General features: G+C 44.7%; 1 long non-coding RNA gene across 1 annotated transcript; it reads left to right on the top strand.

Annotated features, from left to right (window-relative positions):
• Positions 1 to 6512: 6512 nt before the first annotated feature.
• LOC115333871 lies at positions 6513 to 10649 on the top strand. The gene is made up of 3 exons (XR_003920944.1): positions 6513 to 6623; positions 8209 to 8278; positions 10556 to 10649. It is a non-coding gene; the product is annotated as an uncharacterized LOC115333871 (long non-coding RNA).
• Positions 10650 to 15386: the final 4737 nt, after the last annotated feature.

Here is a 15386-nt window from a genome sequence, read left to right on the forward strand (position 1 = left end):
GTTCTGGGAAAGGGTCTTGCATTACTAACTAACCCGCGTAAAGTGGCTTCACCTTCTTGTGCAGTAGGGTGTGACTGACAGGATGTAAATGCTTCTCTTATCTATGACACATGAATGGGTGGAGAGGAGATTTAGAGCCTTGAGCAAGAAATAAGATGCCACAATTGCTTTCACTGGGAATTAGTGTTCCACCAGGAGCAGAAATGGGGCAAACGTGTTGTTCTTTATGAGTAATATTAACTACCAGTTCCACTGAGTGCCCGTCAGTACGCATGGCTGTGTGTTGTATTATTGTCCTGCATTGACCTCCAGAAGCCTCCAAGAGGATGAAAAGGTGGGGAAGGTTCCTATTACATGATGTGCTGTAAGAAACAGAAAGGTAGAGGTGCTGCTAAAGCGTCGCAAAGTCTAAGGCTAAGATGCTGTACCTGAGAGCCTCAAAAACTTTCAGAAATCTAACCTTTTAAAGTGCTTTTTGGAAGAAAAGGGTCAGCATAGCGTGAACCTTCAGTATCTGCTGGCTTCGTGTCAGCAGGCTCTCCCTGGGCATGCCACACTTCCCAGTGGCTGCTTTACGTTGATATTTGGATCTGGAAAGGGAGAACACATAAGAGTGAGGGTGTATTGAATGTTGGAGATAATATGTTAGCTGATGCTGATCTCACTGAGCAATTGTTTGGAGGCCTTCACCAAATCAAGTCCTTTCTATTAGCTAACTTTGGAAAAATGCAAATGTCCCAAGAAATAACTCCTTTCTTGGCGGACCCAGAGGCCCCGCATTGCCTTCTCCCACCCTTTGCTCTCAAAGTTTGTAACATCTGAGTATACTTAGTATTTCCCAGCTGTCTTTAGGGCGTCTGTTGGCTTTTGCCCCGCAAATTGACACTCCGTATGCTTTTGGATGTGAGGGATGAGGGTGCAAACAAATCCCATGTCCTTCATAGCTGAACTGTTTTCCTGGCGAAGAGGAGCAGCTCAGCCCCAGAATGTCAGAGCAGCTGGCGACAGCAGTCACCACCCAGGTCTCTGGGCGAAATGAGATGGGGAGGACAGAAGCTAAGATCTGTTTCTTTGAATTAAACTGATTAGGGCTCTGTAGTTGAGGCAACTGGCATAAAATGAGGGAAAAGGTCACTGCAATGGCTCTGAGTGGAAGCATAAGCTTCCTTCCCATCTTGGCATCTCCTGACCTTGTGTGTCCGTCTCAGCTACTCATCTCTGCGGGGGTTAGCTGTGATCCCCAGTGCCCCCATGAGTGCAGCTCTGGCAGAAGGTACATTAAAGCTGGTAGTGTGTGGTAGAGGAGCAGCACTGCTCCCGGAGTGTCAGTTGGCTGGATGACACGGAGCAGTTTCACAAGGCAGGAATAGACTGGAAGTCTGTGATGAGACCGTGGGACAGAGGGGTTTAAAGAAAGACTGGCTCTGGAGTTCCTAGTCCAGTGGTACCCCACGGGGGGCTGTGACTGGGGCTGTGATGGCAAGATGAGATGAGCTGCAGTTCGTGTAGTGCAGTAGTGCACTAGTAGTATCGCAGTTCGTGATACTTTGGTGTCTTTTTTTGGAATGCTTTTGATAGTAGAGGTGGCATATGACCTTCTGCATTTGAGATCTGATGGCTCAGGAATCTCCAGCTATACTATTGGCCATCAGTCCCTATTCTCGTATACAGAACTACTGCCAAGCTAAGAAAAGCCTTAGAGAAAGCTGGCTTTTCTAAGCAGCAATTCCCATTGTTACATTCGCTAAGACTTCTGGACCCCTGAGGTATACAAGGGAGTGTCTGAGTTGTAAGTATCAAAAGAAATTAATTATTCTATATTATAATTAAGACTTTTTTAATTAGCTGAATAATTAGAATTTCTCTTGCGTTACAGTGCAGCTTTTCACATAGCCAGATAATCTGAAACTTTAGAGCTATTTACCTGAGTAAAAGAAATTTCTAGCATCAACAATTCTCTTTCTGTAATAAAATGTAGTAAATAACAGTTCTGCTGCTGCTGCAAGAAAGGCAGCTCTCTAAAAGAAGTCTGTCAAGTCAAACTTGTCCCTCAAAATGTATGTTTTGTAAAAGCCTTCAGAAAATGTTGGGTCGAACTGTTTTAGTGTTATTGTGAGGAAATCAATATTTCCCTGCAGCCTTTGCAACCCCCAAATTGTAGCATGTTGTTTGTGCAGAAGCTGAAAGTGAAACTGTCTAAAAATGAGAGTGAAGTAAACTGGCCTGTTTCTATAATTTGCCCTAAAAGCACCTGAGGTAAACAAAGTGGCACACTTGAGCAGTCAAAAATGAAAAATTCTCCTAATGTAAATAGCTGAAGTGGCGGGTGTTGGTAGAGGTTTGGGGAGGGTTTTTTGCTTTTCTTTCAGCCTTTGACCCTCACCCTTCCCATCTCCTTCAATGCCCTGTTACTCATATGCTGTGCTAGACACTACCCTGCAGCATGTCTTCCAGGCTTTGTCCCCCAGTGAAAGCATCAAGGAAACCACGCAAGATCCCCACGTCCTTCGACACTGAAATTCGTGAATTGCCTGCAGTGGCTCTCCCGCCATTGGAGAAGAGAAAACCTTTTCGTATTGCTCTGAAATGCCAGCAGCGTGCATCAAACGGAGGTAGGAGCACCAGCTCCATCAAACATTGTGATGCATTTGGGACCCTCGAGCTGGCAAAGATATGTTCGACGCTCCTGTGTATTCCCCGCTGTGAATTCTGCCAGATGATGTGGCCATGGGTCAAAGGCTCTGTAGGGTTAGGTGATACCAGGAGGAACAGAGTTTATGATCTTGGATACTGTGGTTGTAGATGGGTATTTTAAGCTGCTGAAATTGAGTTCAGAAAGGAATCACATTGGTTTGGGGAGCTCGGCTGAGACGTCTGTCAAGAAAATGAAAAGGGAAAGTCTGGGAGACACGAGACTTGCTCACAGATACACCGGTGTGGATGCAGCAGCTTTACAATGTCATATGTTCACCTGCATCAGACAGACAAAAAAAGGTTAAGCCAGGTTGTGGGAGCAGGAGGGCAGAGAGCAAAGGACCAGAGGAAAGAAAATGCTGTGCTGACTGGCAAAGAGACTGCTCTCTTTGTGTTCTTTGTGCTTAGACTGAAACATCTTCACAGGATTTTTTTTCCCCTCTAATCTGGAAATAATTCTGATTTATTTTAAGCCTTCTATTAAGACAAGTCACGCAGCACTGCCTGGCTGGCAGCAGGAGGCTGTGTGTGCGCGTGTGCGCGTGAACCTGTGTGGGTATTTCCAAGGGTGCTGCCTACCTTCTTTAGTCGACACTGCAGTCAATTATTGTGTTTTCAATTATATATAAAAGGCAATGATGGAGTTTTTCAGCTTTTATAACACCACAAATCACAGGGTCCTTCACCGTACAAGCAGCATTGCTGCCACAGTGTAGCACGGCAGATCGTGGCAGAACTTTCCCGTGCAGACTTGCAGAGGAACCAGTGCCACCAGGGACACCCAAACTGCAAGAGGACCACCATGGGGCAGGCGAGCCCTTGCAGGCAGCTGCTCCTCCGCACGGTCCTTCAGCCACCAGACCCTGACTGACAGACAAGGAAGGGCAATGCGGTCCTTGGGCTATGCCACGGAAGGGGAGGAAGACCTCTTTGCTGCGTGCTTCACGTGTTCAGCAGCACGTTTTTGAAGCAGCTGTGCAGCTTGGATGAGGAAGGAAGGGTTACAGGTGAGGAGGTCATTCATGAAAAGGGTCTTGATACAGAGATTGACATTGGCTACAGCACAACTTACCATGAATACCTCAGCCACACAATGGGTCTCTTGCCAACCCAAAGTAACTTAGTAGATCTGAAGCGAATAGGCTGCAAAACTTTTGGAAACTTGGGTCTGCTTCACAGAATGATCATTTAGTTGTACATAATTTAGCCACATAGCCACTGTTGTATTTGGAAAGCTAACCCTAGAAAAAAGGGGGTTGGACTGGCAGATCAGAAGTGTTGTCCTTTGAAACTAGGCTATATAAAGGAAAAACCTGAGGATGTAATAGTGCACGGGCACCACACTCCTCATTAGTACCCAGAAGATGCCACCTACCATCCAGGGATCTGAACAAGGACTCACCACTGTCAGGCTTGGTCTTCCCTCGGCTTTGGCATTTGGACATGTTAATGCACATGTAAATGCCCCAAAATTGTCTGGTACAAGGGCAGCACTAGCAATTGTCAGTGTCTCCAATTTTGTTTAGTAAATGAGATATTAGCCAAGCCATTTTTGTTCTGCTCTGCACTGGCAGGGGTGTCTGAATGCATCATCAGGCTGCATTTTACTTGTGGCAGATTGGTGGTAACCCAGCAGTCAAGTCTACGAGAGTGAGGCTGTGAGAGTCTGAGTGGAGCAGGAATAGAAATCAAATCATTGCCACATAGGGTGAACAAGAACACTTGATTTCTGAGACTCCAGTAAGCAAGTAAGTGAGAAAAATAAACAGAAGTTGTCAGCTAAACTGACTATATTGACTGCAGTACAAACTGGAGAAGGAGTAGTGACCCTGATGACTGGGATGGAGACGTTTAGAATGATCCCATTTCACCCAGGCCATACCCTGGAAATGTATGCTCCCTTGCATAATGAGTTACAAACATACAGGCAAGGAGGATCCCATCATGGTAAAGAATACTGTTAATTCAAGGAGACAGGGACCAGCACAAGAGAGAGACCCCTGAAAGACTCACTATTAAATGGAGTTGGTTACCATTCAAGGCTGAGCTTTCGCCATGGAATTGGGACATTAAATAGGGATATTTGTGTGGAGTGGACTGTGGCTTTAGGCAAACAGCCCAGTTAGACCAATTCTGACGAAAATCCTGGAGCTAAAGCTGGCTGAATGCCCACTGACTGGACTCGACAGGACACTGAGCTCCACGAGCCTGCAGCGGGGAGATAGAATAGGCTACAGTTGTTGTGATGAGTGTTGAGATTTTGAACTGGCTTGGCATCTAAGCTGGAAGAAAAAGAATAAGTCAGATGGGGGACTGGAGTCATGTATTGTTAGAGAATGACTCCTGGGATAGGTGCTGCATTATTGCTGGGGGAGACTGAAGTCCTATGGATAACGAACTGGGATTCAGAATCGCAGTGCTAGAGGTTAGGCGTGACTGTGGGACCTGGGAACTCTGCTAGCATAAATGAAGGGCAGGGGTGGAAAGACATGCTGGGAGCGCTGGAAGGATTCTTTAGAAAGAAAAGGAACTAGAAACAAATCTAGTCAAAGCAATTGGTACCAGTAATAATCACTTCCACTAATCAGGGTCCTGAGGACAAACAAACCCAGAGCCCTGGAGGATGAGAGGGACCTTTACAGTACTGCAGTATATGGCACTCTGCCCACGGGAACGCAGAGGGTATTTTGTCTGGACTGGATAAGTCTTGGAAATGGCATTTGAAGTAGATGTGAAACAGGGTTTGGAAGGAACTAGAGAGCCTGGGAGAAGATATGGCTAGGTGGAATATAAAACCCATTAGTGTCTTAATGCATAAATTGGCAGAACTGTACAATAGCAATGAAAAACAACATACTGGGAGCCCAAACTGTTATTAGATTTTGGTGCCTTAGTGACTATTGAAATTACTATTTTGCAAGAGTGCGGGTGCCTACAAGGTACACCATACAGACAAAAGGGTACAGTGGTCTCCTGCGGTGCAGGGAGTGTATCAGCTCTGCTCCTACAACCACTCCCAGGGCAAACTGCTTACTGGAGAGTGCGGTTGAATTTTCTTGTATTCAGCATCACATGCAGGATAAAAAATGGGCTTTTCTGCAGCCTATTCCTTAAACAAAATAGATTACTTTATATCTGACTAACTGTGGAAGGATAATACAGAAATAGAAGGACTCGTAATTGTTTTACCTACAAAATTATGTACTCCTGTAAAGGCTCCTGAAATAGTCAGAGAACCTCAGGATGAGGGTGAGTTACCTTTCTGCAAGTATAAGCTTGAGATAAGTTGGAGTATGGAAAGATTAATGCCTTTGCTTTAATAACAGGGCTTGATCCAAGACTGCAGAAACGATGTAAGTACCCAAGCGAAGCCCGGAAAGGATTGTTGTCCACTATTAATAGCCTGGTGGATCAAGGAGTGCCAGTGCAATGACCCAGTGTGTGTAATTCCCCTGTGTGGCTGGTATTAAAGGGAGATAGAAAGATGCATCTGACTGTGGGTTTCAGAGCATTAAATGCTGTAACTCTGCAAACATCACCTCTTCTTGTTAAAATGCCAGAAATTACGGCTGCAATAGTACAAGGAGCTAAGTGGTTTTCAGTCTTAGATCTAGCAAATGCATTTTTCTTTAGCCCTTTAGCAGAGAAATGTTGGTAAAAGTTTGTTTTTACATTTCAGGAGAAACAAAATTGTTTCACATGAGTTCCTCAAGGATTTCACAAGCTCCTGTGATCTGTCACATGCACATCACATAAATGTGGGAGAAATTAGCCTCAGGTCCAGGAAGCATGTAACTTCGTATGTGGATCACACCTGAACTGGGGGAATTCTGAAGAACAAGCATGTCAGCAGACGGGGAGTCTTGGCTGCAATCCAGGAGGAAGGATTGAAAGTCAACAGACAAAAAGTTCAATTAGTGCAACAAGAGGTAAAATATTTAGGAGCTATACTAGATATTGAAGGCCAGACGACTGATAAACAGAGTGTGGAATTAATTCAAAAGCTACCCATCCCCACTGCTCTGCCTAGCTAAGAGCACTGTAAGGCACATTTAATTGTATGCAGGATTTTATTCTGATGTTCACTGAAGTGAGTCGTCCTCCAGCTAAGCTTTTAGAGAAAACTAGGCAGTGGGAGCAGGGTGCAGAAAAGCAGGCAGCTTGGTCGAGCTGAAGCCAGCCCTAGCCCAAGCTGCAGTGGTGAGCTACCTGGACCCAGGAAACCTTTTCACGTGTGGTTTGCCTCTCTTAGCCAGGCAGCAAGTGCCAATTTGGCAAAAAAAGAAAGATACTGTGTTACAGGCTATTGTCTGTGCCTCTCAAATCTTATTGACACCGCAACTCCTTGTCAAAAGGAATGAGTATCTTTAGTCTGGAAATCAGAAAAATTGGATTATATCATTGGAGGAAGGCCAATGGCACAATACACCAGTCATGCTTCCTTGAAATGTATTGTGTTCAATAAAGCACAAGATGGTACATATCTAGCTCTAGGCTGGCAAAATGGACCCTCACGTTAATGACTCGGGGAGTTAGACCTGGAAAAGGACACGTGACACAAGGCCCTCCATACCTTAATGGTGGAGGGTGCTGAACATGAGTGTCAGATATCGCAACCTCCTGATGTGCAGTGGCCTGTGCAGGTTTAATTGCCTCTGTCAAAATACACCGCATAAACCAGAAGTCTGCTTTACAGGTGGTTCGAGTTCCCACAGGATAAGGCTTGCACAAGATTTGCTCCAGTCGATGTAAAGAAGAGCGGGAGGTAGTGGGGCAGGTCTCATCTCACTCAGTACAAGTGGCAGAAATCCCAGCTGCATCGTCAGGTGTGCTTCCCAGCGGTATGAGCAAACAAGGGTGACGGATTTCATTTGAATGAACAAGTTTTTTGCCCAGCTAGGTATAAAGCAGCAACGACACATAACAGAATACCCACAAACCTCAGGATATGAAGAATTTGGCTTCTAAAGGAAGCTTTAAGGGTGTTAGTACAGGTGAATGGCAAAAACTAGGATGCGGTGTTCCCATCTAAATGGCTCCACAAACGACTACGGCCAGCCATGATTATATTCCTTTTACGACCATGACATGAAGGGAGATGCGACTTTGACAACATTGGTGGTTAAAAACTTCCGTATCAGATGAATAGCAACTGAAAGGTCTCACAGATTAATGGATAAAAGGTTTTGACAAACAACTGCAGCAGGATAATCAACAAATAGCTGAGCAATTAGGGCAAAATGTTCATAGAATAGATAAAAGGTAGAAAGTGGTAAATAACCAAGATGAAGAATGGCAAGTAGGGTGTCAGGTAGTATATCATAGGTTTCCTGGAAAGAAGGACAACTTGGGCTGTAAGTGGGGTGGATCTGGCACCAGCACAGATAAAGGCATTTCCATTGTTTATTAGTTCAAGTAAGTTCTGACAATGTGAGGCAGTTTCATCAATCACAGCTAAAGCTTCAGAGAGGAGGAAAAGACTAAACTACATGAAAAGTTGTCTTTATTTTTCAGGATCACATAAAGGAGTGAGTGTTAAGCGGTCACCAGACCTGGATCAGCATAGAAACATGGATCTCCTTTGGTGTGTAAGAATAGCTCTTCCAGCTGTGGTATTGGGCATCAATGTTACTGAAGTTGGGAACATGGGTGAACAGTGTTGGGTTCTTTCTGTTCTGCCTACTCTGTGAGGGCAAGGTCTGCACGGAGCACGGTGTTGCCTGAGTTTTATAGTAGGGAGAACAGGACGGGAAGGAGCAGAGCTGTCAGGGATGCTGCCTGAGATAGTTGCATCCATCTCCTTGCTGGTTTGCACCCTCTGTGTCTGAGCAAAGCACTTTCTGCAGTCAGTGTGGGTGGTTAGTGTGATAAAACCGTTGTACAGGCCTTGATACACTAGATACTGGACAGCAGCATGGCCTGCAGACGGAGCTCTCTAGCCTGTATCTCTGAGATGTCCAAGTTTCCTGATCATCCAGAACTGGATGCATGCAGGGATGGCTTAAAGCTGCATTAGTTCTTTTCCAGAGCTAGTCTTGCTTTGCTGTGGCTGTTAGAAGAACACAGTCTCACCCGGCAGTTCGAAAGTCCTCACGTTTGGTTTCCTTTGCTCTTCCCTCCATTTTACAGAGTCCCATTCACTTTATTTTAAAAGTATTGTATTTAACAGGAGACATCCCTCTTTCCTGAGAGGCCAGCACGCTGCTAACTAGTAGTGTAGACATAGCCATGCACTATTGTTCCTGTCACCTCTAATCATGCAGTGATCACCATCATGCTAAATCCCTTCCTCCCACCTGCATTCCTCTGAATTACATTAAATACTCCCTCACCCCTCAGTGCAGCCTGAGCTTCTCTTTGCTTTCTCCATCTTTGGCCCTTCCCAGCCTGTGCAAGCAAGCCAGTGGCTCTAATCGGGAAAACTGCTTCGTTATGGTGGAGGGTCTCTAACTCACTACTTTTTCCTGTCAGAGAGACTAGTTTCTTCTGCCATGAGTTAGAATCCCTTGAGAGAAAGCAAGCTAAAAAAGTCTTTCAGCAGCCTTTTCTGTTCTGCCCTCCTGGTGCAGGTTGAAAATGAAAAGAAAAGCGGGGCGGGGACGGGGAGATTAAAAAAAAAAAAAAAGAAAAGAAAAAATCTTCAAAAAGGAAGACTTTTCCAGAGCCCAAACAATCAATCGGACAATAGGAGATAATGATTCCACCTCTGCGCCCTCCTCCTGCGGGACGGGAATTTTAAACCCCGCGTCTGCCAAAGGTGGTAAAAGACCTAAGTGATCCGTCTCGGCTCTGAACGTGGCACCTTGGTGATGAGCTGAAAAGCTTGTTGCTCACGTTGCAAACAAAGACTTAGCAGAGGGCAGAGGTAAAACCAACTGGGACCCGGCCTTCTAATCAGGCCCATGCTGTGAGCTCATGGTATTAATCCAACAGGCAGTGACATCAAGGCAGGAGGCCTGCGTGACCCCGAGCCCGTCCAACGGTGGCTTACGCTACCCAGTACCGCGTGTTCCATTTAATAAACTCCATTGATATATTTAATAAAGACACCTCACACTTCCACAGTTTCATGTGTGACCTCTCTGTGGTTGCTACCAAAAACACAAAGTAAAAGAGTCAAGGATCATTAGCTGACGAGGCAAAACTGCCCCTTCCCTTGCTCTTCTATTTTTCTTGTGAATATCAACTGCTCGGGAGGCAGCGATTGCTTGTAATCCTTCCCGTCTCCATTATAGAAAGGACAGGTTTCTGTGAGAGCTTGGGAAAAAATTACAACATAATTGCCTGCAGTTTGGGCAGCTCGCGGTCCTGCTCACTGCTTTCAGACTCCTCATGCCAGCACCCATCTTCTGCCCAGAGGCTGTGTTGATGGGCTCCCGCGAGCCTGCAGGGGCTGGGTGCTGCTCTCACCCCGTCTCCTCCTAATTTCATGGTGAGAGAGGAGCATTTGCAGGCACCAGGGGCCAGACGAAATCCATCAGCAATCCCCAAGCACCCCTCTGAGGGTCGCCGGCTGTGCTGCACAAGCCAGGGGACTTTGGCTTCTGGTAAAGGTCATCTCCCTCAGCAGGGGAAGAAGAAGATGGACATGTACCTCTGTAATTTTTTTCTGGACAGGCTAGTGAAAACCTCGTAGGAAAAATGTCTGGTTTAAAACCTAAAGAGAAAAGGGTTTGTTTGGTAGATTTTCTGTGAAGTTTTGGGCTTTCCGGGTTTTTTTGTTGTGGTTTTCTTGTGGTTTTTTTTTTAAAATTATTGTATTTGGTGGTTGTTGGTTTTTTGCATTAGAAATAGTGTCAGTTGTCAAACAAGAGTCCTGATTGATTTGGTTTTTCATGTCTTGCTTTCAACATCCTCAAAGGCATCTAATTGTTCAGGACATACTGAGTACCTGCACTTACAGAAATCAAGCCTTGAGTGGAACTCCCCTGAAAGCAAGGCACCGGGAAGCCAAGATTAGTTTTCAGAAAGTAAGTGGTTTTCATTTTTCGGTTTCTCAAGGACTCTTTCAAGGGCCAAGCAGATGGCTGGGAGATCCACAGAATGGAAACCTGCAGTTCTAATGGGGACGGAAAAGTGTGTGTGGAGGGGTTGGTTTGTTTGGGGTTTCTTTTAGTTAAATTGTCTTTTTGTTTGACAGCAATTTACGCTATTTATGCAGCTGAAATGCCAGTGCATTTTTTGTGTGGACTCTTCCTTTTCAACAAAGGACGGAGGAAATTGCCACACTAATTCTCTGAGCTTCCTAACAGCTCTCGAGCATAACCAGAAGAGCAATTTCCAACTTAAAAAATACAAAGGCAAACAAAAGAATAAAAGCAGTTCAGTTCAGCTCAGTTCAGAAAGCCTCTTGAAAACTTTAGGCGGCTAGGGCTACATTCATTCTCGCTGCATTTTGAGCGGAGACCTGGCCTGTGCTGAAGACCAAGCCAGCCTTAGCTGCCCCGTGGGTTTCTCAGGAACGCTTAGCGCTGTGTTAGTCTTTCGGGCAGCCCGGAGCCACCATCGGCCTGGGGTGCAGCTGGACAGCCTTCCTCCGTGCCCCGGCGGCTGCGACGCGCTTCGGAGAGGCTCTAAACCCTTGCCGCTACAAGGCGTGATGGCTGCGGGCAGGCGTCCCCCCGGCACCCAGCCCTGAGCCTGGCCGGCCGAGATACGGCACAGCTGCACCCCGAGGTCCCGGCAGAACCGAGTCTTTGTACCCTGGTAAGGGAAAACAAAACTTAAAGCTGGCACATGAACTCTTATCTAGCGCACGCCATCTGGACCTACCAAAATGCCTTGTTACAATAGAAAAATAACGGTAATCTTGCATCTGCAAGTGGGGAAACTGAGTCTTAGGATAGGGGTGGTCCCGCTCCTTGGGGAGCCCCACGCGTTCCCGGGGATCCTGCGCCCACCGAGCATGGGCTCCTCTGGAAAAGTGCACACACACACACCCCCCTCCATGCCTATGTTTGCATGTATTTGCTATATAGGTGTCCCACACATTTTTCTTGCTAGCCTGTCATAACCATTACTAAAATATGCTTATCTCATATATGCAAATAGCAGGATATTTATAAGGTTCTTTGAAATTTCCATAATTGTGCTGTAAAAAAAAAATCTTTGCTTATCTCACAAAGTGTTGTAACCACAGTGTTACTTTTATTGAAATCCAAAAATCACTCAGCAAAATAAGAATAGTTAAAAAACTGACAGTTTTTTATATTTTTCAAATAGAAGGGAAAGAAAGCAAGCAAACCAGAGTTTATTATTTTAAATTAGAAAGCTTAATGTTCACCAAAAAGGATATAAACTGTAAATGTATTTTAGCAGTTCCTAGAGAAAAAGGGAGAAGTTTTAATAATAACACTGTGTGCTCCTATATCATTTTCATTAGAAAAATCTCAGAGCGCTTTCTGCTTATTAAAGAATGGAATGCCTCAGAAAACTCTTGGGAGGTACTATAGAAAAGTCAGGCAACAAATATAAATCCACATTATGCTCCCTACTGTGATTACCTGGAACTTCCTAGCCATCTTGGGGATATACAGCTCCCTGCTACGGCTCAGGGTGACAAGTCTGCCCTCCGTGGCACAGCCTCGCCGGCTGTGACGGTAGCTGGCTGTGGCCACGCAAGGGGCTTCGCTGCGCGTTTCTGCTCGTTCCATGGGTGAGTGAACCAACGCCTGGAAAGTTTTTCCCAAGCTCAAAGGTGAGGTACAGAAATGAGCGACAGGGGTAGGCCAAGCACGTCGCTGTGCTCGTCGTGGGCTCCTGCCGCCTCGTGTCCTGCCCCGTGGGGATGTGCAAGGAGCTCTGCGAGGATTCCTCTGCCTCCTTCGGGGAATCCTGGCCGGTCTTTGGCCTCACCTGAGTAGGTTCTTCACTGGGTAGAGGAACATTCCCAGGCAGGCTGCGACCATTCACCTTGGGAATGATCTGGTGAGGACAGAAAAATAAGATATTAGCCTAAATTTAGCATGAGTCATAAAACGTTCACTGGAAGAACAAAAGGAGGAAGAAAGGCTGTAATGGTAGAGGATATTCCCTGGGCTGATGAAGAAAATAATATTAAAAAAAATCCCTGGTGTTTAATTTCAGAAAATAGAATAGACTGTCTGAGTGCCCAGAAGAGGAACAGCATGTTAACATATCTTAGATAAACAGGAGCCAAACTGTTAGCCTGACAGAAAAACGAGAAAGCCCATCAATGCAATGAGGGAAAATAATAAATTAAAAAACAGATGGTTCAAAGATGTGATTGCATCTTCAGCTTCAGTGAGAGGAAAGAAGGGGAATACATATGTATTGCAGGCAGGCCAGGAACACAAAAGCTGGAAAAACACAAACAGAAGAGGCAGACTTGTCATAATGAAGTTAATTAAAATAGCAGGACCTCAAGTTATTTTAGGTCCCAGTGGTAGAAACCCCAGAATTCCAAGCCCCATTCTTCATTAATACAAAAAGTTTCCTATTTCGTCCATGCTCAGAAAAGGGACCTCTTCCTTTCTGCGCTAGATAGTGAGTCAAGGCAGATGGGAATTATTCTGAGCTTGGAGAAAACAAAGAAGCACAAATTAATGGCTTACTGGCAGAAAGGCAGTTTAAAGCACTTTGCCAAGGCACATTTTATTCCTACACTTATCCTATATGCATATTTTTTTCTTTAATTCTGGTTAGATCAGAAGTACATGACCAAGCAGAGATAAATATCTCTGTTGTGTATAGGCTGAGTGGGCATTAAAACAAACAAACAAAAAGCGGATAAAAAGAAAGGAAAAAAATATCTGTAATGGCTGGTGCAATGACTTAACAACTTGCTTCATGTCAGTCAGTACAGAGAAAATAAAACAACCCCATCTTGCCAGCTTGAACTCATCCCATAATTCCTGTGCAGGTTTATATGCATCTGTACTTCTGTCACACATACATACACATGTGTATATGCATACCCATATATTACTGTTTCATATGAAGAAGCGCTGATTGGTTGCGGGGGGTACTCGTGGCCGCAGGGACCCTGGCTAGGATCCTTGTTCTGCCATAATGAGAAGGTTTTGCCTTTGGCTTCAAAAGTGGCAGGGTTTCGCTCCAGCTTCCTTTGCAGCAGTAAAGCTTTAAATCTGTAGCTAGACTTTCTCTGCCCAGGACTATACTTCAACCGCTTCTCTCAGAAATCTGGAAATGGTTTAACTGTGCAAATTAATCATGCATAAACAATTTAAGATATGATACCGATATTATTTCAATCATAATTTGGCAAGATGATGGAGGCAGAAACTCAAACTGTACTTGTGTTTGAATAGTGTTGATTCTTTCGTAACTATTAACTCTCAAGACCTCAATTTTATATCCCTTGGGAAGAGATTCTCTCTGTGCGTAGGGGATTAGAAACAGATCAGGAGATGTAGATTCAGTTCTTGTTATGTGACTTTCAGCTGCTTTCTTAACTTCCTGCCACCTTTTTTTTTTCCCTTGTGTAAAATTAGGGTAATGACATTTCTTCATATGACAGCAGCTTAATGCATTTATGTCTAAAATGCTCAGGTGAGAGGTGCTATACTTTTCAGAGATTATTGTTTATTACCACAATTGTTATTACTGATATTTCTGAGAGTTTCACTCTCACGTACGTAATAAGGGCAAAATATTATGAACATTTTGCCTTATTTTGAACTTAACACCAATTTTGTTCTGAATTAATTCCTTTGAATAGAATTATTCCTGAACTACATCAACTGGGGACCAGCTGCTGACCCCAAGTGTTTAAGAACTACAGATAATCATGGATGAAAAGAAGCAAAAATACATTTTATCTCAGAAGTATCTACTGTTGTGATAGAGACTGAAATTAAACTATAATCCAGAGAGAGAGAGGGAGAGAGAGTATTCTTTAATTAAAATCAGCTACCTCAAAAGATGGATATTCTCAGGAGTGAAATTTGCACTGTGCTGAAGGCTTTCTACTTAAACCCTTGATGATGCAAGGAAAAAGAATTCTCAAGGAGTAATATTGGCATTAGCAGATAGCCACTTGCCGCTGCACAATAAGGCAAAATTTGCAGAGAAAAAATACGTGGACAATAGAACGGAAAGATGGACAAAACAGGAAGCTATCTGAAACACAAACCCGTGATTATCCAGCAACAAATGAATATTTTGGCAAAGAAAGAGACTGAGATAGAGACTTGGAGATAGAGAAAGAAAAATTAAACCAGAAGCAGCAGAGATCAATGAAAACAATCAGCACTTTCTGCCAGGAGATATGTTAAAATACTGAAACCGAGGCTTTAGATAACGTGTTCAAAATGATCCATCGTCCCACCCACCATCTCCATAGCAATTAATGGTTCCAGCCAAGGACAAATGATGGTTCAAGCCGTGGAGATTGTACGGACGCCCCGTGAAAGGCAGCAGGCGAAAGGCACAACATCCATTTGGGGTAGCTCTGGGGCTTGTGGCGATAATGCCTTCCTCACCTTCGGAGAGCTGCTGCTTCTGGCAACACGGGAACCACAGAGCGCGCACTTGAGGGGAGTACCGCTGACGAGCGTTTCTTAGTGTATCCTGTTCTGTTCTCGTTTTAGTTACCATCACAGATGGCTTCCTGCAATACAAAGAAGGCTCCTGGCAAGGCGGTTTGCTGGATAACGTTAGAATTGGATGTGATGGAAGTATTACCTCACAGAAACACCCATTCACCAGCA

Source organism: Aquila chrysaetos, chromosome 21, assembly GCF_900496995.4.
Source record: "Aquila chrysaetos chrysaetos chromosome 21, bAquChr1.4, whole genome shotgun sequence".
Lineage (NCBI taxonomy): Eukaryota > Metazoa > Chordata > Aves > Accipitriformes > Accipitridae > Aquila > Aquila chrysaetos.